This window comes from Phodopus roborovskii, unplaced genomic scaffold, assembly GCF_943737965.1.
Source record: "Phodopus roborovskii unplaced genomic scaffold, PHOROB, whole genome shotgun sequence".
Lineage (NCBI taxonomy): Eukaryota > Metazoa > Chordata > Mammalia > Rodentia > Cricetidae > Phodopus > Phodopus roborovskii.
The window spans coordinates 458010-482367 of NW_026125856.1; the positions used below are offsets into that span (position 1 = coordinate 458010).

The following is a 24358-nucleotide window of genomic DNA, read 5'->3' on the forward strand; positions in this document are numbered from 1 at the left end:
TCATAAAAAGGACCCCTGGGATTGTCTTCCAAAGAATTGATAGTGTCCCACAACACAGAATATAGAGGGGAAGGATTAAGGAGAACTCTAAGGGGGTAGAGATGTCAGTCAAAATTTTGAAAAGAAAGAGAGGATGACATAGTACCAGAAACTTGATATTTTTACTTCACCCACCCTCCGAGACAGAGTCTCATGATGTTCAGGCTGATCTCAAACTCACCATGCATCTGAGGATGGAAGATGACCTTAAACTTCTGATCCTCTGGCCTCTACTTCCCGAGTTCTAGAATCACTAGTATGTACCACCACATTCAGTTTCCTAGGGACTTCTTGGGTTAAGGAGTAGATCTGGACCTTGAAGTTACATATTAGAAAGTCATATAGATAGAATAAATCACAGTTATTATATTCTATGGTTTTTATAATCAAACCATATTATTTTACAGATGAGAAACTGAAGAATAATGAGATAATTGCCACAGTCTTATTTTTAAGTTAACATGATTCATTCAATGAACTCATATCTTTTGATTCCTAAACCAGGCATGATCTTATTGGCATGGAGTTTCCCCAAATGGAAATATATCAAATGAAGATGAGTCTCATTCAATTTTGAAAAACCAAACAAAACATTAATGGGACTCAGAGTGCATGCATGTCAACCTGCTTTTTGTTTGTTTGTTTTCCATGCTGGGAATTAAACCCAGATCTTCTTATATGTTACTCAGTCACACTACCAAGCCACTAGTTTTTGTTGTCTAAGTTTGGCAAACATTGAAAGTATTAAGATGTTTTTCATGCTTTGGAAACTTGAGTTTGATGTTTTTTTGTTTTTTTTTTTTAAATTGAATCACCCTAGCCTGTTGTAATAGACATTGAACTCAAGATCCCATTTCTTCATTTAGCATTAATGTGTTATGAACTTCTATGAGCCATAATTTTACAATGCTTGTTGTCTAGTGCTATTATGAGCATGTAAAACGCCTTATATCCAGTTTGGCATGTAGCTTCTTTCTCTACTTGTGTAGAACTTGCTCTAGTATTAGTTTAAGCCATGAATTGTGATTCTAAAGTTTTCTATGAATTTAGTTAAAGCCATTTGGGCTATTTTTAAATGGTCCATGTCTATGTGAGTGTTTCCCCAAATATGGGTTTTTACATACATTCAAATGTATTTTGCTCATCTGACAAGGCCAAATGAAACCCTAGCCCACAAAAACTATCTTTATGACTTCCTTTTCCTTCTCTTCATTATCTTACACTCCAGAAGACAGGACTAAACTTCTCAGGCAGCTATGTAATTTAAAACAAGAACAAACAAAGCTCCAAAGCACATAGGAGTTGTAAGGTTTTGTTTGTCACCAGATAGGGTTTCCTAGTTTCAGTACTGCAGATGTTTTGGCTTGGAAACTTCTTTGCTATTGTGGGTTATATAGAGCACCATCCCTGGTCTCTATTTAAAAGATACCAATAGCACTGCTCCCAGGAGTGTGGCAACTATAAATGTCTCTAGAAAACACAAAATGACTCCCTGGAAATGGGGGCAGCATTATCCCTGGTTGAGAACTAGTTCCAGGAGAAACTTATCAGTGAGCTATTTAGCATACAAAGTAGAGGTAGACTAATGTGAAATTTTGGTAATGATTGAAAATTCAAATAGCAAGTTGAGGTGCCGAGTATGTAGTTCAATGTCACAGTGCTTTCCTGGCATGCACAAGGCCTTGGGTTCTTCACCCAGCAATACCACCATAATAAGAAAAGCCATCAAGAAAAAGGAGTTTGAAATAAAGGACAAAATGGAATAACAAGAGACCTGAGCATTTGTGCCCATCCTAGAAGGAATTCAGGGAGGGCTTTCCATAGAAGTTGAAGACAGAGAAGAAAATTAGCTTAGAGAAGAATAAATAATGGCAGACAACACTGAAAGAATTTAGTGTTTGGGAGGAAGTGCAAATCATTTAGTTTGGCTGGATGCCAAATGGTCAAGAACAAGAAATAGCAGAAAACATGTAAGATAGACAGGGGCCACTCCAAGCCATGGAAACAAAGAGATTGAGTTCTAAGAGTTAAAACATGGTAACATTTTGAAGGTTGATGTAGACTATATGAGAGATGATTCTAGTCTGAGTTAGATTAGAAATGTTACAAATGAATTCAGGCTCCATTTAAGTGTAAGAACACCAAGATCTAGAAGACTACTTAGGTGTGAGAACAATTTCTGGCTTATGCTATTCGGTAGATAATAGTGCTGTCCACTGTGATGGAAAACACTGGGGACAAAAATAAAGTTGAAATAAAAATGAAGCTCAAGCTTGGAATCGTTGAATTTTAAGCACCTAGTTGTGATCATTGAGGTGAGGCTAGGTAGTCATTAAATATGTATTTGAAGGTTGGAACACAATCTTGTGTTGAGATACAAGACTGAGAGTTGCCAGGGGAAAGTGAACCTGTAAGAAAGGATGCTACCCAAGGCAGAACATATACAATAAAGATCAGGTTGAAATAAATTTCTATGGCAGTGTTTTTCAGCGTTCCTGATGCTGTGATCCTTTAATATAGTTCCTCATATTATATGGTGATTCCCCTGCCATAAATCTATTGTCATCGATACTTCATAACCATAAATTTGCAACTGTTAGGAATCATAATCTAAATATTAGATATACAGGATATCTGATATGTGAGCCTTGTTGGGGTCTGGACCTACAGGTTGAGAAAGGCTGTTTTTATGGCTTCTCCATTTGCGTTAACACTGAATAGAATGCCTTAATTTACTACTGAGGGTTGAATATTGTTTCAGTGTATCTTCCAAACCTTTCTGTGTTGGAAACTAGGTTTGCGGTGTGATAATATTAAAAGGTGGCAGAGCATTTAGGAGATGAGATCTGGCAGAAGGTAATGAATGAGGTCATGGAAGGTATTACCCTTAGAGTGGGGTAAGGCAATCAATTCTCTGGGGACTTTTGCTTAGTTCCATGGCAGAGTTTTCTGAAAAAAGCATAAACCTGGCTTCTCCCCTCAATCTGACTTTTTATTTTGGAAAATTAAATTTTATATTTTTATATGGGTGCCTTGCCTGCACATATGTCTGTGTACCACATGTATGCTAGCAGAGACCCAAAGAGGGTGTCAGATGTCCTAGACATGGAGTTACAGACAGTTGTAAGTGAACACATTGATGCTGGGAACTGAACCAGGGACCTCTACAAGAGAAGCAAGTGCTTCTAACTACTGAGCCATATATTTAGCCTCATCACTTTAGTCTCTTGGTTGAGTTCTCTCTCTCTCTCTCTCTCTCTCTCTCTCTCTCTCTCTCTCTTCATCTCTCCTTGTGCTCTTTCTATTTTGATGTTATCTACCATGAAGTCTATGTAAAAGCTGAGTAAATATTAGCAAAATGCCCTTGATCCTGTGAGGTTAAATAATCCTTTCTTTTTTCTTGGAGAGGTACCTAGCCTCAGATACTTTATTACAGCAATGGGGAAAACTGACTAATAGATATAGAATCTATAAAAAAAATCCCTATCAAGCTTTGTTAGTTTATTTTTTGCAATGTAACACCATCCACGTTATTTTATTTCTCTTGTTTACTCACACAATTTATAATAGTTTAATTTGTAGTTTTGAAGTTATTAAAAACGCAAGCATTCCAAATTAAGAATTATATATCATATCCAATTCAAACTTCCAGCTCTGAACCTTCATTGCAGCTTACTGAGTGACACCTCAGATCCCCCAGAGAAGAAAAGTGAGTTGATCTTTTCTCATTTTCTTTGCTTCTCTTCCTTCTCTGCTTGAACTAATGCTTCTGAAAACTTCCAGTTGTAGGTGAGTGCTTCATAATAACCAGGAAAAGCAACTAAAAGGAGGACAAATTTCTTTTGGCTTATGGTGTCAGATATTTTAGTCCATGCTCACTTGACTCTTTTTTCACTGAGCCCATGTATGGTAAGGCAGAATATGTTCATGGAGATTGAACAAGTGGTTCACCTCATGGTGGACAGGAGGCAAGGGAACAAAGCAGGAAGTAGCCAGGGACAAGATACACTATTGAAAGGCATACCCTAGTGACTTACTTCCTATAACTAGGCCACCTCCTAATAGCCTATTCAGTTACAAAATTTTCAGTGGGTGAGCTAATAATCAAGTAGTGTCCTCCAGACCCAGTGACCTTTTAACAGCACTACCAGTTTCAAACCAAGTAACCAACTGTTCAACGCATGAGCCTTCTGGGTGTGAGGTACTTCAAATCTAAGCCACAGCAGTGAAAAACTCAGTTGGATGGTAGTGATATAATTAACACCCAATGCATTGTGTGACGTAATCACCCCAAAACTACTACTCTTTTGGGCCGTGCTTTCATAGTTTGTTCAGAAAGCCCTTCTCCACTCTTTATCACCTTAGTGAGCATCTTTTGCCTGTGCCATTCCTTTATAGGAACAATGTATGAATTGACAGTTTTCCCTTTCAGCTCTTAATCTTGTAGCTGTCTTCTCCTGGGATTCCCATTTTATGCTATAGCTCCCAGATATGCACAGAAGACAAAACCAAAACCAAAAACAAACAAAATTTGTCTGCCCCCATGAAAGCATAGTCATTGAAACATTATAACTCTGCATCCCTTTGTTTGCCCCATGATTGCAATTTCTTTCAACTAGACTCCAGGAGTCTTCAGATACAAGTCAAGTACACATTTTTACTTCTATCTATACACTAGATGGTACATGTAAGGTTCTTCCAGGAATGCTCCTTTCTTCGATAGTAACAGGTAGGTCTAAAATTGGTTTAGCATAGCAACCTTCCATTCTATAATTCCAGTCTTCTCCTTTGAAAGATTTAATTTAATTTAATTTAATTACCTATTTGCCTATTTATTTTTACTTAGCTTGAGCAGGGAAACATAGCTGCTTCTTACTCCCCTCAATGATCCTCTTCTAGTTAATCTCTATAATTCACAGGTGGGAGTTGAATGATTGGGATAACTAATGAAGAGACTACTTTGTCTATTTTATGTTCAATAGAGTCTGCCCAACATCCTTCCTTCTTTAGGATGGAGTCTTATTATTTAAATATATGTCCTTTATCTCTAGGCCTTATTCAAAACTTGTAGAAAGAAAAAACCACTACCGTTGGACATCATTTTACTTATATTTGTAGCAACAGACCCATATGTGTATATACAAATATATATTATTTGTGCATGTCTGTGTATCTATCAACATATGACATATTTACTTATTACTGCATGGCAAGACAGATAATTAGTTAAGAATATGGAGTGTGAAGCCACATCTCACTTCATACCCTGAGTTAACCATTTAATCCTCTATGCATCAGTTCCCTTATCCATAAGGATAATAATAGCAGCTGCGTCATGGGATTTTTGAGTATTAGGTGTAATGCATGTGTATTGTAGTTTAATACCTTAGAACACTGTGTATAATACTAGTAAATATTATTTATGCTTGCTATTGGTGTTGCTTATTTTTCTTAAACTAACAATGTATGTCCACATGGACAAGATATTTGTTGCTATTTATCACTAAGTTTCCAGCTCCCCAAAATTGCATATAACAAGCAACAGTAACTGTGAGTGTCTGCAGACTTCTTATGAATAAACTAACATGACATTTATGCTTTTAATATTGAGGTAGGAGCAGAAAGAGCAGGATCTGAGAATATTAAGAAGCACAAGCAGAAGAGGTGGATGAAGCTGGAGGCCATGACATTGTTTCAAAGCAATAGAAGAGGAGGCCTTAGTGAGGAATAATTGTGAAACAATGTCAAACATTGGTTGAGAGTCAAAGGAAAATTAAAGCAAAAAGAAATCATTACATCTGATAACAGAGAACCTCTGTGTTTTCCTTTCATATCTGGGTACATGTTGCTTTTCTTTTCTTGAAAGATCCTTTTATTAAAATGAATGACCACTCAGAACCCATCTTTGAAAACACATCATAAAAGTTTTCATCCTGAATTACCAACTACCAGAGAACAAATCAAGCCAGCACTTATTTAGTCTTGGCCACAACCAGAAAGTACTCATCCTAAATACAATTCAGTACAGGTTTCGCTGACCTAGACACTCCTCTTGAATCAAAAAACAAAACCTGCTGATTATGTCTTCAAGATACTCTCCCTCATAGGAGTGTCTTTCTCCCTTCCTCTTACCTACTTTTAAAACTGTAATTACATCACACAAAACTCTTATAACTCAATAGAAAAAAGACAATCCAATTAAAAGTGAAAAAATGATGTGAATAGGTATTTTTTTTCAAGTAAGAAAATACTAATGGCTAAGAAGCACATGAAAATATATTGAACATTGTTAGTTTTTAGGGGAATGTAAATGAAATCCTCAAAAGACCACTTCTCACTGAGATTTCTGTAATAAAAAGACTCATACAAGTGGATGCCATCAAAGATCTATATAAATTAGAGTCCTCACACTTTGCCCTTGAGATAGTAAAATGGGGAAGCCACTTGAAATGTACAAGTGGGATTACTTAAAAGACTAAACTGAGTTTCAATAAGAACCAGCTGTTCTATCCATAGGTACACACACACACACACACACACACACACACACACACACACACACACACAGTGCTTTGAAAACAAATATTCATTAAAACTTCATATATGATTGTTTATGTGAACATTGTTCATAATGGTCAAAATTGAAAACAATTAAAATATTACCATCTTCTGAATATATAAACAAAGTGTGTTTATCTGTAAAACGAGTATTATTGACCTAGAAAAAGAGATGAAGACCAGTTAAATTAGTTCTGTCACTAAAGTCCCCAAATCATTAAAAGCCTCTGAAGTTCTAACTCCTACTCTTACGTTGTGAGTTGAATTTTGTATCTTAAAATTCATATTGAAGTCCTAACCTCCAGCACCTCAGAATGTGTTCTAAATTGGATCATTGCAGATGTAATTAGGTAAGATAGATTAATTAGGATGAACCCTAACCTATTATGATTGATGCCTTTATTAGTAGCTCTCATCTCTCATAAAGAAACATCTTTTGCAACAGATGGAGGTTGTTAGAGAGATAAATAACAGGTCAAAATGCAGAGAATATGGGATAATGGTGTGCCTAACTCTAAGTGATACATCTGCAATGCAACCAATGCACCCAAGGCTTAGGAAAAAAATTATAGAAGAGGAGGCAGAGAGATTGTAAGAGCCAGAGGTCCAGGGTATCTGTTTTCAGATATTGTTCCCTATACGTGACAGGAAAAATGTACACATGAACTTGCAACAATATGGTTGCCTTAATGAGATTGGCATAATGACAAAAGCAGTTGACATAATAACTTAGGGAAAATTCCACATTATCTCACCCTTTGATGATGAGCTATGGGAGTCAATGCCTGCTGAGAGAGGGGAAACCAAGTTTCCTACAGGGATGAACTCCTGAATAGGATGTCCAATCCCAAGTGGTCAGCCCTGGATACAAGTAAGTATAAGCATCTCTGTCTGTAAAGTATATGAAATATGGATATGAAATATATATTTCAAAAGATCATTAATTGGCATGGGAAGAGTTGGAAGGGGATGAAGGAGTGATTTAGATACAGTACAAAGTTCTCAAAACTTATTTTAAGGGAAAATTGAGCAGGGCACAGATACACACAGGGTGAACACCACATGACGGTGAAGGTAGAGATAGAGAAAATCTTTCTACAAGCCGAGAAATCACTAGCTGCCAATTTTTCTTACATTATCCTGAAAGAGTTAACCCTGCAGACAGCTTGATCACAGACTTCAAGTTTTGGAAGTATTAGACAAATTTTTGTTGCCCAAAACACTCATTTTGTAGTATTTAGATATGGCAGTACTCCAATCCAATATACCATCTTTCCTCTATTTTCTACATAATATTTTTAATTAAATGTATTTTTACTATATTTTACCTTCTCCTGACTCATTTCACATCATCTCTACCTCCCTAGTCACCCACCTTCATGCAAATGCACAAACACACACACACACACACACACACACACACACACACACACATACACACACAAACACATGTAGTACATTTTGTATTGGCATGGGCATGGGGCTTGCATATTTCCTTTCCCAGTATGTTTTAACTGTAGATAGCTTCTTGGTTAGAGGTGGATTTTGCGTTCACTTGTTGGTCTCCATGGGATTTTGTCTGGTTTAAACCTGTGTAGTTCTTAATGTGTGCTGTCACAGTCTCTGTGAATTCATATGTGTGTCAGTCCTATTGCCAACACACCATTTTTTTTTTTTTTAATCTTCATTCATCATGAATTCTTTTCTGGCACTTCACGCTGTAACAATACTAACTTCTCTGTAGTTCCATTGTATATTACCTAGTGTCTATGGCCCCTTTGCATTGCTGTATGCTATTTTTCTCCTGAAACACTTCTCAAACTTCTTGATCTAAATGCTACTTACCTTCTAATATTAAAAGGACATAACTTTTTCCAGGGATATTGTATTAGTTATTTTTCTATTGCTGTGATAAAACACAATGACTCTGGCAACTTATAAAGAAAAACATTCAATTGGGCTTATTATTCCAGAGGGTTAGAATTCATAATGGCACAATGAAGGCACAGCAGCAGGAACAGCTAAGAGCTAATATCATTTGTTTTTTTCTTTAAAAGCTTTATTTTTTATTTTACCAAACCACCCCAGTTCCCCCTCCCTCCACTTCTCACATCACCCCTCCCCCTCCCCCACCCCCAACCACTCTTCATAGGGGGTAAGGCCTTCCTTGGGGAATCAACAAAGTCTGGCATACCAAGTTAAGGCAGGATCAAGCCTACTCTGTATCATGGCTGAGCAAGCTATCCCACCATAGAAAATGGGTTCCAAACTGCCAGCCCTCCCCAACACATCAAGTCACGGAACTGTCACCCACATTCAGAAGGTCTAGTTCAGTCCCATACAGATTCCCCAGCTGTCAGTCTGTCAGTCTATAGGTTTATGAGCTCCCTGTAGCTCGGGTCAGCTCTGGTCAGCTCGGGTCAGCTGTCTCTCTGATTTTCTCCATTGTGGTCTTGACACCCCCTTGTTCATATGATCTCTGTCCCCCTCCTTCAACTAAAATCCAGGAGCTCAGCCCAGTGTTTGGCTGTGGGTCACTGCTTCTGCTTCTATCAGTTACTGGATGAAGGTTCTATGATGACAATCAGGGTAGGCACTAATCTGATTAAAGGGGAAGGCCCATTCAGACACCCTGTCCACTACTGGTAGGAGTCTTAGCTGGGGTCATCCTTGTGGATTCCTGATAATTTCTCTAGCTCCAGGTTTCTCCCTAACCCCATAGTGGCCCCCTCTATCAAGATGTATCTTTCATTTCTTCCACTCCCAGCCCTCCCCCAACTTGGTCTTCTTGATCCCTCAAGTTCCCATCCCTCATCCCCTCCTTTCAACTCTCTCCCCTCAGTTTACCCAGGAGATCTGAACTATTTTAAGTAAAGAATAACTACCAAATACTGAGGTGTCTTGTCACTTGTAGCTGAGGAAAATTTCTATCTTCAAGTTTTCAGTAGCCAGAAGCCCCTCAACATGAAAAAATGATCAACTCATTGGATCCAAACAATTCAACATTCTCTGTTGGATACGAGATTAATTCAGAAACAGGATAATTATGAATCCTGGTTAAATACTTTTACTTCATTTCATATACACACAAATATGTGTGTATACATAACTTGCTGAATCCACTTAGTATTACTTTATGTTTAAGGCTGGCCACTTAGGGTAACCTAACAGGGGGATTGTTCCTGGAGAAGACTGTGTTTTCCTCTCTCAGTAGCCATTAATTTCCTGTAGCTCTTCTTTTAGGCGTGGAACCTTGTGAGATTTACCCAATCCATGAGGGAATGTCAACTGGTGCTGTCATTTGTTCAGATCTTGTTTAAGTGACCATATTGTGGTGCTGACCCCTGTCACACATGGAAGACAGAATTTCACAGAAGAGATACCCTGGTACTCTGGCTTTTATAATCTTTCAATCTCCTCTACTATCATGATCCATAAGCCTTAGGTGTAGAGGTTCTACCTCAATTGGGTATAAGCACCCCAGAGACAGTTGTTCTCTGCATTCTGACTAGTTGTAGGTTTCTGTGATGGTTTCCTCCTGCTACAAAAAGAAGTTTCTTTAGCGAGTGATAAGAGCTTACTTATCTGCAGCCATTACAATAGGTATTTAGAATGCAGTTGGGATTATCCTGGTTAAGAAAGTGACATTAGTAAGTTCTCTTCTAGGGCCCATGATGTCATTAGCTATGGGTAGTTGGCTAGATTTAAAATACCAGGCATCAATACCTCTTCTTGAGTAGGCCTTAAGTTCAATTAGTGAGATGGTTGTTGGTTACCCCTAAGATATAAGTGCCACTACTGCATGATTGGGGATATTTTGACAGTGCAGTCATTGTTGTGATCCCTAAGCTTTACAGTTGGGAAAGACTATATACATTGCTAGTCTCCCTTGGCAGCTTGCATACAAATTCAGATATCATGAGAGCTAGTCCTTAGGGACAGAAGTCTCCAGGTCAGTTCCAGATCAACACCTCCTAGTCCTGTGTCTGAAGTGTGTGGTATCTCTAGCAATCAGGTCTTACCTTCAAGTTCTGTGAGGCAATCAAAGGCAATAGTAATAGCCTATGTTGTTTTGGGAATCTCTTGGAATCTGACCAACAACTTCAAGGCTGGTTTCCCAAGCCTGGTACTAGGTTTTCATTAAATAGTCTATGACTCTTGTGGGAACTGTTATCACCTCAAGTGGCATAATTTCATTTAAGCTATTTATATTTGTATTCACATATTCACACATGTATGTGCATTTATATTAATTAAAAAAATAGTAGGTTTCACTTTGGGTTTTTCAATTATTTTCAGTGTTCTGTATTTCTCTCCCTCTTTCCCCATTCCTATTGGCCTCCCTTCACATTTACAACTTAAAGGCCCCCACTTTATTTTCCAGACTTCCTACTTCATAGCATTTGTGTGCCACTAAGCCCCTTTGTAGAGCTCCCCCATGCCTGATTACATGTTTTCATAGGACATATCTTGAATTTGTTTGCACTGTTAGACTTTTCAAAATATTTAGTAGAATTTGAAAACAGAAATATTATAGCAGCAAAGCAAGGTTCTACCAAAAGTGACAGCAATTTGCAAAACATGAACTGTGTGTAAGAAGCTTTGCTTTAGCTTATTGTTTATGTTTGACTCCTTGCTTTTGCTGCTAGGTAGGAAAGACTGTCTAAGAGAGGAAGAGTCGGATCTTTGTATTTTTAATGCAGTAGCTCTCGATGAGAAAATATAAAATGTTGCTGAGAAATAGTATGGATGTATGTAATATCAAGTCCACAAAATTTCCCACTCCAACCTGGAACTGAATTGCCAAAACTTCACAGAACAAGAACATTGCATCTTTGGAGTGCTTTCTTCACACTTTAGGCTAGAGGAGGGTGTTAAAAAGTTAGAGTACCCAAATCAAAACAAAACAAAACAAAAAACAAAACAAAAAACAAAAACAAAACAAGCAAACAAAAACAAAAACCCCCAAAAGGTTTTTTGTTTTTGTTTTGTTCTTTTTTTTTCTTTTTCTTTTTTTTTTTTTTTGCATGTTTCAGAGACTGAGAGCTGCACTTTTTCTGTTTTTTTGCACCAAAGTTGGAATTATTCTCCTTATTCAAATTCTTTTCAAAGGAGTTTTGGTACTGGGGCTGAAGAGAAGGCTCAGCAGTGAAGAGCACTGACTGCTCTTCTAGAGGACTCCTTAGGATTCATTCTTTAATTCACCTCTTGTATAATTATTACTCAGGGCTTACCTCAAGTGAACTAAGGAACCCTGGAAAAAAGAACAAACTTCAGAGAAAAGCTTATGGTTTCAGCATTGGTTGTGTTGCATTGGAGGTGCTTGTGGAATATCTGATTGGAGATGCTACAGAAACAGAGCTCAATGTAGCCATCTGGGAAGAATTATAGAATTACATTAGCGGTCACACAGATGAAAGATATGAGAGAGAGAGAGAGAGAGAGAGAGAGAGAGAGAGAGAGAGAGAGAGAGAGAATAATTATCTTCACTTTGAGATTGTCCGACTTTCAGAGGTCAGACAGCAGAACATGAACCCTACAAGGAGATGGAGAAGAAAGCAAAATACTAGGAAGAAAAGCAAAACGGTGTGATGTCACAGATACCACAGAAATCATGTCAGTGAAAAGGAAATGGCCAATGGGGCTAAATGTAGTGAAGAGGTTAGGCAAGAAAAGAACCAGCAATGCTTTATTTGTTTGTTTATAAAGGAATTTATTGACAGAGCTCATTGGTTGGGTATCTTGTTTAGCTCCTTTCAGTGGTGGAAGGAAGCTAGATTGCTAAGAGTTGAGAAATGAATGGGAAAGGAGAGAGTGAGAAACTGTAGACATGTCTCACCTGTAAAGTACATTTTCAATAAATCGACCCTTAAAGGAGGTATAGCGAGATCTTGCATATGGGTAAGATATAGATTTTCTTTTAAGATAGTAGAAAATCGAACATGTTTAATTGGTGGTGATAGATGAGAAAGATCTACCCACTTTTCATGGCTGATGTGGAGCTAAGAGGGAGAGAGAGGAAGGTGGAGAAATATAAATATTTAGTGGAGATATATAAACATTTAGTTTAGACATTGCCTGATGTTTTCCAAGAGGGTCTTTAAGCAGCATACATTCCTGCTGGTAGTTACAAAAGAGCTTATTTGGTGATTACTTAGTCTTCATTAAATGCTTTTTACAACCTCCCCCCAAAAAAAAATCTGTTTGCAAAAGAATCTAATGAATTGAAAATTTTAACCAGTTGTGTCTTTGAATGTGAAGGTGTGATTTTAATCTATATCCTTAGCCTAAAGCATTCTTTTATTTGCCTTGAAAACCAGAAAGTCAATCTGAATGGCTCATATATTAATATTCCCCCAAACAAAATTCAGACTCTCTTTTCATTTCTTATCTCCCAGCCTTTACTTTCTCCTGTCCCCATCCACTCCCTCTGACCTCCTTTCTTTACCCATCTAGTCACCTTTTTATTCTTTTTAAAATTTATTTAAGTTATTTACTTTTGAAGAGCCAATCCATTTCATCAGGATTGCTCCCAGGGGCCTGGGTAATTAAAGCAGCATGGGCTCCTTACCAAACCGTTTGCCACTGAAGATCTCTTCCCTACTGCAGTGAGACTCTTGTTTTCTTAAGCACTTCGTAGTTGGACAACTTTTGGCTGGCTGAACAAAAACGTAGGTGAACCCCTCCCCCCAAACGCCTAAGAGTATGAGCAAGGATAGACATAAATGGAGGAGGAGGTATATCCAGTAGGTCCTCAAATTCTGCTAACTCAGAAGGAAATTCCTCCAGTGCCTTAGCTTTGGTTCCCAGCACTCTTTGCTAGTTGGCCCTCAGCTAAAATATCCCTGCTCTTGGTGCGGCCCCTTTAAGACTCCAGCTCCTCCCCGCTCCAGGGAAAGTTGCAGCTTTTTCCGCCTCCTGGGAGGGTGAGTTGGGCAGGCCGCCGGGGTTGCAGCCTCAGTCTTCTTGGAACTAGAGACCTTCCTTGCCATTCAGCACCCAGACTTTGGTCACCTAGTAGCACCTGTTGCAGGTGACAGGTAGGTGGCAGCTAGTGTCTGAGCGCCCCTCACCCTCTGTCTGAGGCTCTGTGGACCCCCTAGCCCCGTGTCTAGCCCCATCCCCCCCGTAGGGGCGTGTGTCCTGCTGTACCCTGTGTGTCCCTGTCCTCCGTTCTCAGCTGCCACACGGGCACCTCTGTCGTGTCCGCGTCTCGGGACCGCACCCCCACGCGGTGCCTCCCGTCTGCTCCGGGCGGTCACTCCCTGCCACTTTTCCTTCTCTTGGGCTGCCTTTGCCTGGTTCCCTTGAACTGTGTTTCTGGGTGCTGACTCTCCACAGGTGTCGCTGACCCAGAGCACCCAGGCTTTTTCCCGCCAGCCTTGGCCCCTCTAGAGAGCTGGCCTGGTGCGGGCTGAGACGGGCGTCTAGCGGAGCTGTGTCCTCGGACTTGGTGGCTTGTCACCTTTTTGTGACTGCTTCTAGCAGGGCTTGGCGGTCCAGCTCCTTCTATGGCCCCTGGCTGGTTCTGAGACCTCCAGACTTCTATGTTCCTAGCTCCGCCGTGACTCTCCACCACAGGTACAGGCTAAACACCAGTTGACTGTGAGCCTGCCTCAGTGGGCTCCCTTTGGGCTTGGAGCTGGAGACCCAGCTGTGTACTTAGAGCTGAACTCCTTTATCATGCACCCTTCAAGTAAGCTGGGGAATTGTTTCTGGCAGAAGGACACCAGTGTGCCTTCAGCCTGTAGCATTGGAGAAGATGGGGTTGGAGGAAAACTTGATGGCAAAACAATTTGGTGAAAATTCTGGTAGCTTGAAAAAGTGATGGGTTTTGCTTTAACCAACCTTTTCTTCCCTTACTGTGCTGCAGCTTCAGGACCAGAGGACCTAGCATTCTGGAATACTGCTTGTAGCAGGATCGACACAAATTAAGCCTTGTATGTCTGTGGGAAAAATTAGTTCCACTTCATCCCTGGGTCTCCTCATTCCCCTTTTACCCCTTTCTGTTTTTGTTGCTTTGAGACAGGTTCTCATTGTGGCTCAGGTTGGTCTGGAATTCATTAAGTAAGCCAGGATGGATTCACACTGGCTGGCAGTCTTCCTGCCTCTACCCCACAAAGTGCTGCCATTACAGGTATCACATCTGTCCTGGGCTTCTTATTTTTTTTTTAACTGGATACTTTGCTGCTCTTTCAGCTTCATAACCCCACTATTCAAAAATACATTGCTATTAAGGAGTTAATGAACTCAAGTGTAAATTTACCCTGAAGCAGTGAAAACAATGTTTAATGGAGAGAGCTGTGGCAATTTTTTCTTGGTGTGTGTGTGTGTGTGTGTGTGTGTGAGAGAGAGAGAGAGAGAGAGAGAGAGAGAGAGAGAGAGAGAGACTACCTGCTGGAAATCCTAGTAGAAAAACAGCCCCTCACAAAACTGGTTTGTGATTTCAGAATTTCAGATGCTACACCCTAGGTCAGAGTGTTGAATTTGAGCTTGGAGGTCTGTTCTGGGATTATTGGTCTGTGAGACTATGAAGCATTCTGCTTGGTGTTCTCTGCCACTTGACTTTCAAGGTGGAAAGCGCTGCAATGATGGTATAGATGAATGGATAGAGTCAGACAAGCTGCATACTAAGTCAATGCAATGGGTGCTGCAGTTACAACCATGATATAGTGAAAAGGAGACCGAGGGGTTAAGTACAGTGCCCTAAACTATATTCTGGCAGTGAACAGAGCTTCTGTGATGCTGTAAGTCTGGGTCCTTGGTTCCATCTTAGATGCATTGTGGAGGAGTTGGATCACTTCATTCATATCTTAGTCATTTATTTCAAACCCGGGGCCAGTTGCATGTTGCTGTTGTTATGTCCATACCCCTGAATGAGCCTGGATGAATCAAACTTCCAAGGCTCTCCTCTCCATGGCAATTGTCTTGAAATTAGGAGAGAATAATCCTGGATTTTAGAGATGCGTGCCTGGAAATATGTGTATGTGACAAAAGCAACATCAGGCAGAGTGATACTGTGCCTTTTTAATTTGTAGCTTAGATATAGTCAGGAGAATATATCTTCTTCAACCCTACCTGAGGAACTTAAACTATCATTTTACCTCTGGGAAACTTGCCACTCATATCCCTCTCTTCTCATTAGTTCACATTCACCCCTCAGGATTTAGTCTAAAGTCATTGCCTTTGAGACAAGCTCATTGAATCCACCCTCCCCAAGAAGAATGACTAGTTATACCCAAGAAGAATGACTAGTTATACTATGTTTAAGGACTTTGTTTACACTTCAACAAAGGCCCAAATACCACTCTGTTTTTCCAACTGGAAGCTTGTAATCTTTGTAAGGGCAGTAACTGGCTCTTGAAGCACAAATATTTGTGCTGGAGATTGGGGATGCTATGTCTCCAAGGGACTGAGATATGGTGGTGGTGAGACTGAAATAAGAAGAAACTATCCTGAGCTACTTGGAACCCACAGTAGGGGTTTGTACATAAGTGTTGTACCTCTATTGGGAGGTCATCACTGATAAACCCACTTGAAATTGCAACTCCTTCCCTAAACATTCTTTCTACCGCTTGCCTACATTTTTCTTGCTTATTGATTGTTTCATCTCCACCCCATAACACAAAGGCCATGTGATAGGAATTGCTGTCTTTTGTGTTCAGTGATGGTCAAAGGAACCAGAGTTCTGAGCACATCATAGAGGTCATACTGATGTTTGTTAAGTGAATGAATGAATGGCATTACCATTCTAGAAATGGGACTCTTGTACTTCCCTGAGCCTGTAACCAAACTTTCTCCGTTTGCTACCATATACATATGAGGATGCCCAAGGCCCAGTTCTCACACAGCTTTCCTTCTGCTGTTTTATTTTTCCTTTGAGATTTTATTCCTCACAACAATGTTGACCTAACTATCCATATTTCCTCTCTTTTTAACTTCTAATTTGTTGGAGACAGAGTAATGTATCCTAGGTCTGCCTAGAACTCACTGGGTATCCTAGCTGGTGTCAAGCCCATGGTGTTTCTCCTGCCTCTGCCTCCTCAGTACCAGGACTGAAGATGTGAACGAGCATGCCTGACTACAGCCTCCTCCTCATGTTTAAGTCCAGACCTGTGGGTGGAAATATGAAGACATCCCTCTCGTTGGTCATTTCCCTGATGGTGGCTGAACTGGGAAGGGAGGTGTGAATTCAGCCGCCATTCAGAAATGCCTTTTGGGCATCTGGCACAGTCAGTGAGAGGGTGCAGAAGGTGACTATGCAACAGGGAAGTGAAGAGCTCAGAAGAATAAAAGATGCCACAATTTAGGTTTCTAGACTCATGGCCCCTGACCTTTTGAAATCGTGAAGTGGTTATTGGGTTATGGACTACAGGAGAAGTTCCAGGTGAGCACTGTTTTCACAGAACTTGCCTAGTTGTATACTGGTTCTCTATAGGATGAGGTCACAGCTGTGAAGCAAAACCAAAGTGCTATTTTGTTTAAATGCAGTTTTAAGTGGCCCCCAGAAAAACTTCCAGAATGTATTTGATAGCACTGCAAACTTAGAAGGAGCTAGGCCCTGGAAAATGTAGTGAGTATGTACATCTCACCTTTTATTGTGTTAACTTCTTTGAAATTTAAGTTTGGACAAGTAACTACTTAGGCTCTTTGAAACTTCTCTCCCCAAACTCTGAACATTAGAGTGTTTCAGTTTCAGCCTGTGGAATTTTCTCCATCCAGAACTTTCTCATCTAGCACCATTGCTGTCACATCTCTCTGGGCACTCATTCATGCTTCTGTTCTGGACCTTTCTTCTTTACTGACACCTCATGTTCTTAGTGACCTATTTGACATTTCTATGTGTCATCCAATAGATTCCTCAAGGGTAACATGGCCAAATGAGGATTATTGATTGCCCTAACATCTTTAATCTTTCCTTTCAGCATCCCATGACTACGAAAAAGGGCATCATTATCCATTTAGTTGGTTGAACCAAGAAATGTCTGTCTTCTTCTTAGCCTACCACATATAGGGTTTGAACCCTTGTTGATCTCAGTTTCAAACTGTGTCATGTGTTCTTCCATATGCCTCCATCTCCTCTGCCTGCCACTATTGTTTACTATTGTTTAAGTCACCATGAAGTTTCACTGAATATTCTTCTCCCAACTGGAAACAGTTTCTTTGTGTAGCTCTGGCTGAACTAGAACAAGTTCTGTTAGACCAGGCTGGCCTTGAATTCAGAGATCTTCCTGCCTCTGCCTCCCAGGTGCTGGGATTAAAGGTGTGTGTTACCAACTGCCCAGCTTCACTGAACATTCTTCCATAATGTTCAAGTATATACAACTGTTTCAGTTAAATAGCTTTGCATGGGCACGTGATGTGTCTGTGTGTGCACACATATGCTTGTGGTTGTGTACACAGAGACAGGAGGAGGATTTGAAGTGTCCAGCTCTATTATTGGTGCCTTATTCCCTTGAAACAGTTTTTCACTGAATTTGGAGCTCACCATATTTTGGTTGAGCTGGCAGCCAGTGAACCCATGTGTTCTTGGCTCCACCCTCCTTGTCTATGCCAGGAGTTCTGGGGATCACACTCAGATCATCGTTAGAAATCTTACCCCTAAATCATCTCCCCAATCCCTAGAAAATAATTCCAGTAAGTGATCTTCTGGATAAGGGTGGTATTGATCGATGGATGAATGGTATCACTTCAACTGGAGAGTTACATTTTATTTATTATACTGCACGCTGACCAGTGCTAATAAATTGTATATTCTTTAAAAAGAATAGGCTGAATCATTATATAATGTATACATAGACCCCAAAATTCAGTGCATCCTTTAAATACATGCAATAACTATCAATGGAATACAAATCTTACACACAAGCATGCACACACACACACACACACACACACACACACGCACTTTAAAAAAATGAGTAGGCAAGATCCAGTTGTCATCTCAGAGCATATACACATTTACTATCAGGGGTATTTTTGTTTTTTACTTATGCCCTTATTAAGGATGGATGATCTTTTTAAAAATATCTTATTTTTTTTCTATGGTAAAGATCAAACCCATAGTTTTACGCATACCAGTCATCTACACCTCTAGTCTGGGACAATGTGGTATTTGCATTGAAGAAGCTTGGTTATGATGGGAAGGAGACAAGGCTTAGGGGAGATCAGAATATTAATTTTGTGTTGCTTTAAATCCAGGATAGAGAGAAGCCTGTTTATGAGTAGATCATGAGTTACATGATACAAGGTCCCCGAGGAAGCTGGGGTGGCGATTAAGCAGAATGAAAGTGGAGAAAATACTGAACTTAGAGAAAAAGAAATAGCTCCTTTTTTGAGACCATAGAAGGCAAAACTAGTGATGCTGTGGAGGGCTGGGATGCTGAGGGTGGTCCTCCTGACAAGGGTGGGGAAGGGCTCCAGTGGCATCTGAGCAGGATGAAAAGAAGGATACACCATCAAGATGATTCATATGTGTTTCACAGCATCAATTACTGCAAATATGTACAATTTTTTATAAATTATACCTCCTTAAAGCTGAAAAAATTTATTATTGTAGTTTGTTTCTATCTCAAGTTACAGAGGCTGGTTTCATTACGTTCCAACATCACTCACCAGCCACAAGTCTGGAATCATTGTGAACAATCTACTTGGAGAGATTTGTCTAGATGGCTGTGTCAGAAAATGACAAGGTCAGAGATTAGACAGTGCCAGCAAATGAACAGTTGAAATGATAGGTCATAGACAATCTCATATCTGTGACCATATAAAACTGCCTTGACCTCAAGGTATTTTAAAGAGATAGGGAACTCATATGGTATTTGCACTATTTTTTGGTTGTAGCTTTTTAGTTTAGGTACCAGGAGTGCTTTTGGTGGCTGTGCCTTTAAATTATTTCCAGTGGCATATCAGAAAGTATCATTTTATCTGCCAAGGACCCATAGTGCAGTAGCTATGAGAACTTGCAACATTTTAGGAGCCCTACACTGGGTCTGGCTACCCATACACTTAAGATAGAGGGGAGACAGACACTTGTCTTTTTTTCCTGCAGAGTATTTCAGCAGGGAAGATATGCGTTAAACAATGTATCATAAAATTCATTGCAACTGGGAAAAGTTCTGTCAAATTTGCCTTTGGAAAAATCAGCGTGTTTTAACAGATTTTACCACTTAACGTTTATCAAGAAAGTATGAGAATACTTCTTATATATATATATTTTAAGTTGAACATTGGGACTGGAGAGATGACTCAGTGGTTAGGAGACCTTGCTGCTCTTCCAGAGGACCTGAATCTGGTTCCCAGCACCCACATCAGGCAGAGTACACATGAGCCACACACCCACAAATACACATAAATAAAAATAAATCTTTAAAAAGAAGATAACATTTGTCTTTCTGCAATTTTGTTGAATTGACAACCAAACAATTTAAACATTTCTTGCCAGTCTGAGTGGACCATTTTCTTTTGGATATATCTTGATCATTTGACTTTCCCCCCTTAAGGATTATCTGTTTGTATTCTCTGTGTATTGGCTAGTTTTCTCTCTTGTTTGACACCACTAGCCACACTCCTTTCCCTCCTTAAGATGTGAGCCCACAGCATCTTCTCTCAAGAGTTATACCCATTACTTCTATCTCAAATTCTTTTTTATATAGCTTAGTGTGCTAAGAGGTATGAGGGTATTTTTATTACTTGACCCAGTAATAGTTAAATATAATTTTATTGCCTCTGCTTATCTTAATTCCTAGAGGTAAATCTTTTGTTTGTTTTTCTTCAGACATTGTTTGTATGCTTATGTAAGATATTTCCATCTATTTGCCCATCCTTTCCATCTCTCTATTTATAGGTTAAAAATACAAATGAATTCGTAATATCTACATTTTATTTAATATCTTGCAGTAAGCTTTCAGTGTCAGTAAATACAACTGAGTTCACCACTGTATGTATCACAACTATTCAGTTTCCTATTTACGGATTTTTTTTCTACTGCTTTAGACATTGTTTATTCCTGAATCTCTCTCTCTCTCTCTCTCTCTCTCTCTCTCTCTCTCTCTCTCTCTCTTCCCATCTGTCTATCACACCTTGAATGCCAGCTCAACAGTTATTTTTCAAGTGTAATAACTCTATTAACATGGTCGTTTCTGTTCTATTAAAAATCATCAGTGATACTAAGGCCAAAAAGAATTCTAGGAAGAGAAGGACTAAGAATTCTCTATTGCATTTGGGTAGTTCCTGGCTCTTTCCATAGTAGAAGCAATTTTAGGGTGCTATGAGGTAGATGGCTAGACTGACAAGTTGAGAAATAATTGGGGAGATGAGGTATTGGAGGTACTGAATATGGATAATTCTTTAGAGAAATTTGGATTTGATGAGCAGAGAAAGGTTAAATAGGGAAAGGGATTAGGATATAGGGAATTCAATTTTCATTTAGTATCTGAAGGATAATGAGAAGGATGGTATAATGAGAAGGAGGTATATGCCTCATGGGAGGGGATCTGGAATTAGATGGAAGTTCACCATGGGTGGTCATAGATGAGCATAATTTTTCTAGATTTGTCATCAGGAGTTGTTTGCTGACATTTATATTTCTCTATGATAAGAGAAGATGTAAGACCAGCCTCTTCAAGCAGGAGTTGAGGTGGACAAGGTTTGGGTTGAGCATTAGAGTCAGTTGAGCAATAGGTATTGTGGAGACGAGGAGGGCAAGCCAGGTCCAGAGAAGCATATTTGTGGTGCCAAGCAGTGTTAAGGTGAGCTTGGTGATGAAGAATTCATGTGGATAATAATCTACCAGGGTGATTCTTTTCTTCACTGGATCCCAGGAGCTCCCATGAAGGCTTAAAAGCCCACAAGTGAGCTTAGATGGGCTAGGCTTTTTTTAAAAATCAGATATCAGTAATGAAATGAGTTAATGAGGACACTGACAAGAGTGCATTTGGAACAACAGAGTCCAAACTGTCTAGGAAAGGAAGTGAAGACAGGAAGGAGTTGACCAGATGAGACAGGTTTGTGGAAGACTGTCCAGTGAGGTCTGGGAGTAGCACTGGCGTATGAGAGATCACCCGCTGAACAAGATACAAAGGTAAGGTGTTAAATTCAGAGGAGTATTCAGTCAATGATATTAAAGGTGCAGACTTTGAAGACTCCCCATGGAAGGCCTCATGCTCCCTGAGGAGCAGAAAGGGGATGGGATGGGGGTTGGTGGAGGGAACAGGGGAGGACAGGAGAGTGAGGGAACTGGGATTGATATGTAAAACAAGCTTGTTTCAAATTTAAATAAAAATTTTATATATATATATATATATATATATATATATATATATATATATGGAGAAGTTATGGGCAATAAACTCCTGGGTGTGGTTGAATGATAAGTGGTATTTTTGTTGCCAACTTATTCATTCAACAAATATTGATTGAGTGCATATTGTAGGTCAAGCAGCACTCTAGACACTGAAGGTACAGAGATGAACAAAACAAAGTTCCACTTCCTTCCCTCTCCATAATCTACAGAGTCTATTTTCTCATACAGTTTACAATTCAGTAAAGGAGCTTATATATATTTAAAATCTGATGTTTATAAAAGAAGAGAATATCTCTATTGCTAAGCAGATTCCTCTATGTGTAATTCCACATAGAACTAATAATAATACAAGAGCAAATATTTACACATGTGTGACAAAGAAAGGACATCTAGATATTTTGAGTGTGTTGCTTTTCTTAAATTCTACTTACTCATTATGAAAATTCATATTTCTTCCCCCTTAGAACTTTAAAAGGCAGTTTCATGTATCTTGGCAGTTTTGAAACAAATGTACAAATCTACTTTGAACATTTTAGAGGTTGTAAGTCTTTGTTTGTTCTTTGACTGTTAGAACATTGCTTCTGTGGTACACCAGATGTTGATAATGCACGTACTAATCTTGCACTGGATTTGAAGTAATGTGTCAAGTAATTATGGTGAAACAGTTTAGGAGGCAAAGAGGGCTTGCAGTAAGTTACTATATTACATTTATTTTGTATTTTGTAATTTCTCTACCTTTTGTGTACACAGACTCACATAATGTATTTATTAACATTTTACTTGAAAGAAATTTACACTTTAAAATGATCTGCCACATATGCGGCTCAGTTAAAGTTCAAATACAGGTTATTTGGTTGTGTTTAAGGTTTCTATGGCCATAACTAGCTAGATCACAGCATCCCTAAAATTAAAAAGAAGCCAAATGCATGAAATCACAGCTAGGTGTGAACATGGGCTGGATTAGTCATGAGCCATCATGATTTCTCATCTAAGAGGATGGCGTGGGTGCTTTTTAGGTGACGTGGCCTGCAAGAAACAGATGCCAGTTGGAGTTCAGTTTAGAAATCTCCACCATCTGTGACCCTGGCAAAAGAACAGGGTCTTCCCTGTCAGGGTTCTGCCTTATCAAAGCTTATTGAGTAGGGAATGATAATGAAATTACAAGGTGATAAGCTTTATTGAAAAATTACAGCCTGGCCACACTTAAAAATGAGTATAAATGAATTAATTTTATAATATTCCTTTATTTTGGGTTATAGGAGTGGGATGAGTTGGATAAAACCAAATCCGGAGCTTTGTGAATGGCTAGTCAATGCTATTCCACTGAAATACTCCACTGGTTCTTGGATTTTTGAGATAGGGTTTTCTTGCACAGCCAGACTGGCTTTAAACTCAGTCTTGTTGCCTTGGCCTCCTGCTTGCTGGGATTCCAGGTGTGTACCACTGTGCTGGATAGTTTGGATTTTTGAAGACTCTTGAGCTCTTAAGGAAATAGATTTTAGTATAGAAAGTGATAAACTGGTCAGTCTTCCACCATTTGGCCTTATAGGCCTTTATGGAGTCTGCCTGGCTTAGATGAGAGGAAACTTTTCTAGGGTAGGAGAATTAAATAGGTTTTCCTTAATAGCTATTTCTTCTATTGCCAGGCGGAGCATTTGGACCCATGGTCTCATTTTTGACCCACAATATCATTTTTATGGTATTTAACATTTCTGAGAACTACCTGAATGGAGAAGTACTTCTAGGATTTATGGTGTAGCTAAGACCTGAGAAGCAGGGTTTTTTGTTTGTTTGTTTGGTTGGTTTGAATGTGAAATCATGGAAATAAGGCCACATCCACATGTTCATGCATGCTGCTTTGTATGAGCAACGTGTAGAGTGGGATATCACTTCCTTTCAGGGCTTACTGCAGAGTTGCACATAGTATCTGAAGTGGAAATTTCCTCAGTCCACTTGTGAACAGTATTTGACCATTTTGAAAGTTAACTATGTAGACACCATCTGGTGCAATTTGTCTAAAAGTTAACTAAGGAAATTTCACCCTGGTTACTTTTGCTCCCTTCAGTATGCTACCACTGTCCATTAGAAGAGATGTGGTGAGAGTGGGTTTTTCCCCCGTCTGTAGAGAAGTCAGTAAAATGAGAAAATAAGCCAGACTGAGGACCTCTTGAACATTGATCCATTAGTAGGTAATGGCTTTAAAAACCTAACTCAAGTTCCTGGGCATAAGATGTTCCCCTTTCCAAATATCATTGCAGAACACTACCTCTAGACAATCTAATGGCTGAGACCTTGGACTCTGGAAGCAGACTGCCAAGTCAAAAACCTAGACTGTCTCTTCCAGGGTATATAACCTTGGGCACATTATTTGCTCAGTCTGGGTCTCACTTTCCTCATTTGTAAAATGTACACAGCATTTCATAATCTGCCTCATGGCATGATTTGAAGGACTAAGTA

At 39.4% G+C, this 24358-nt stretch overlaps 1 protein-coding gene across 2 annotated transcripts in view; it reads left to right on the forward strand.

The window, feature by feature from the left end:
• Positions 1–13494: 13494 nt before the first annotated feature.
• Sytl4 (synaptotagmin like 4) overlaps positions 13495–24358 on the forward strand; it is a 48175-nt gene continuing 37311 nt past the window's right edge. For both annotated transcript variants that reach the window (XM_051178824.1, XM_051178825.1), the window contains exon 1: positions 13495–13637. The gene's annotated coding sequence lies outside the window, so the exon portion shown is untranslated. The remainder of the gene's footprint in view (positions 13638–24358) is intronic.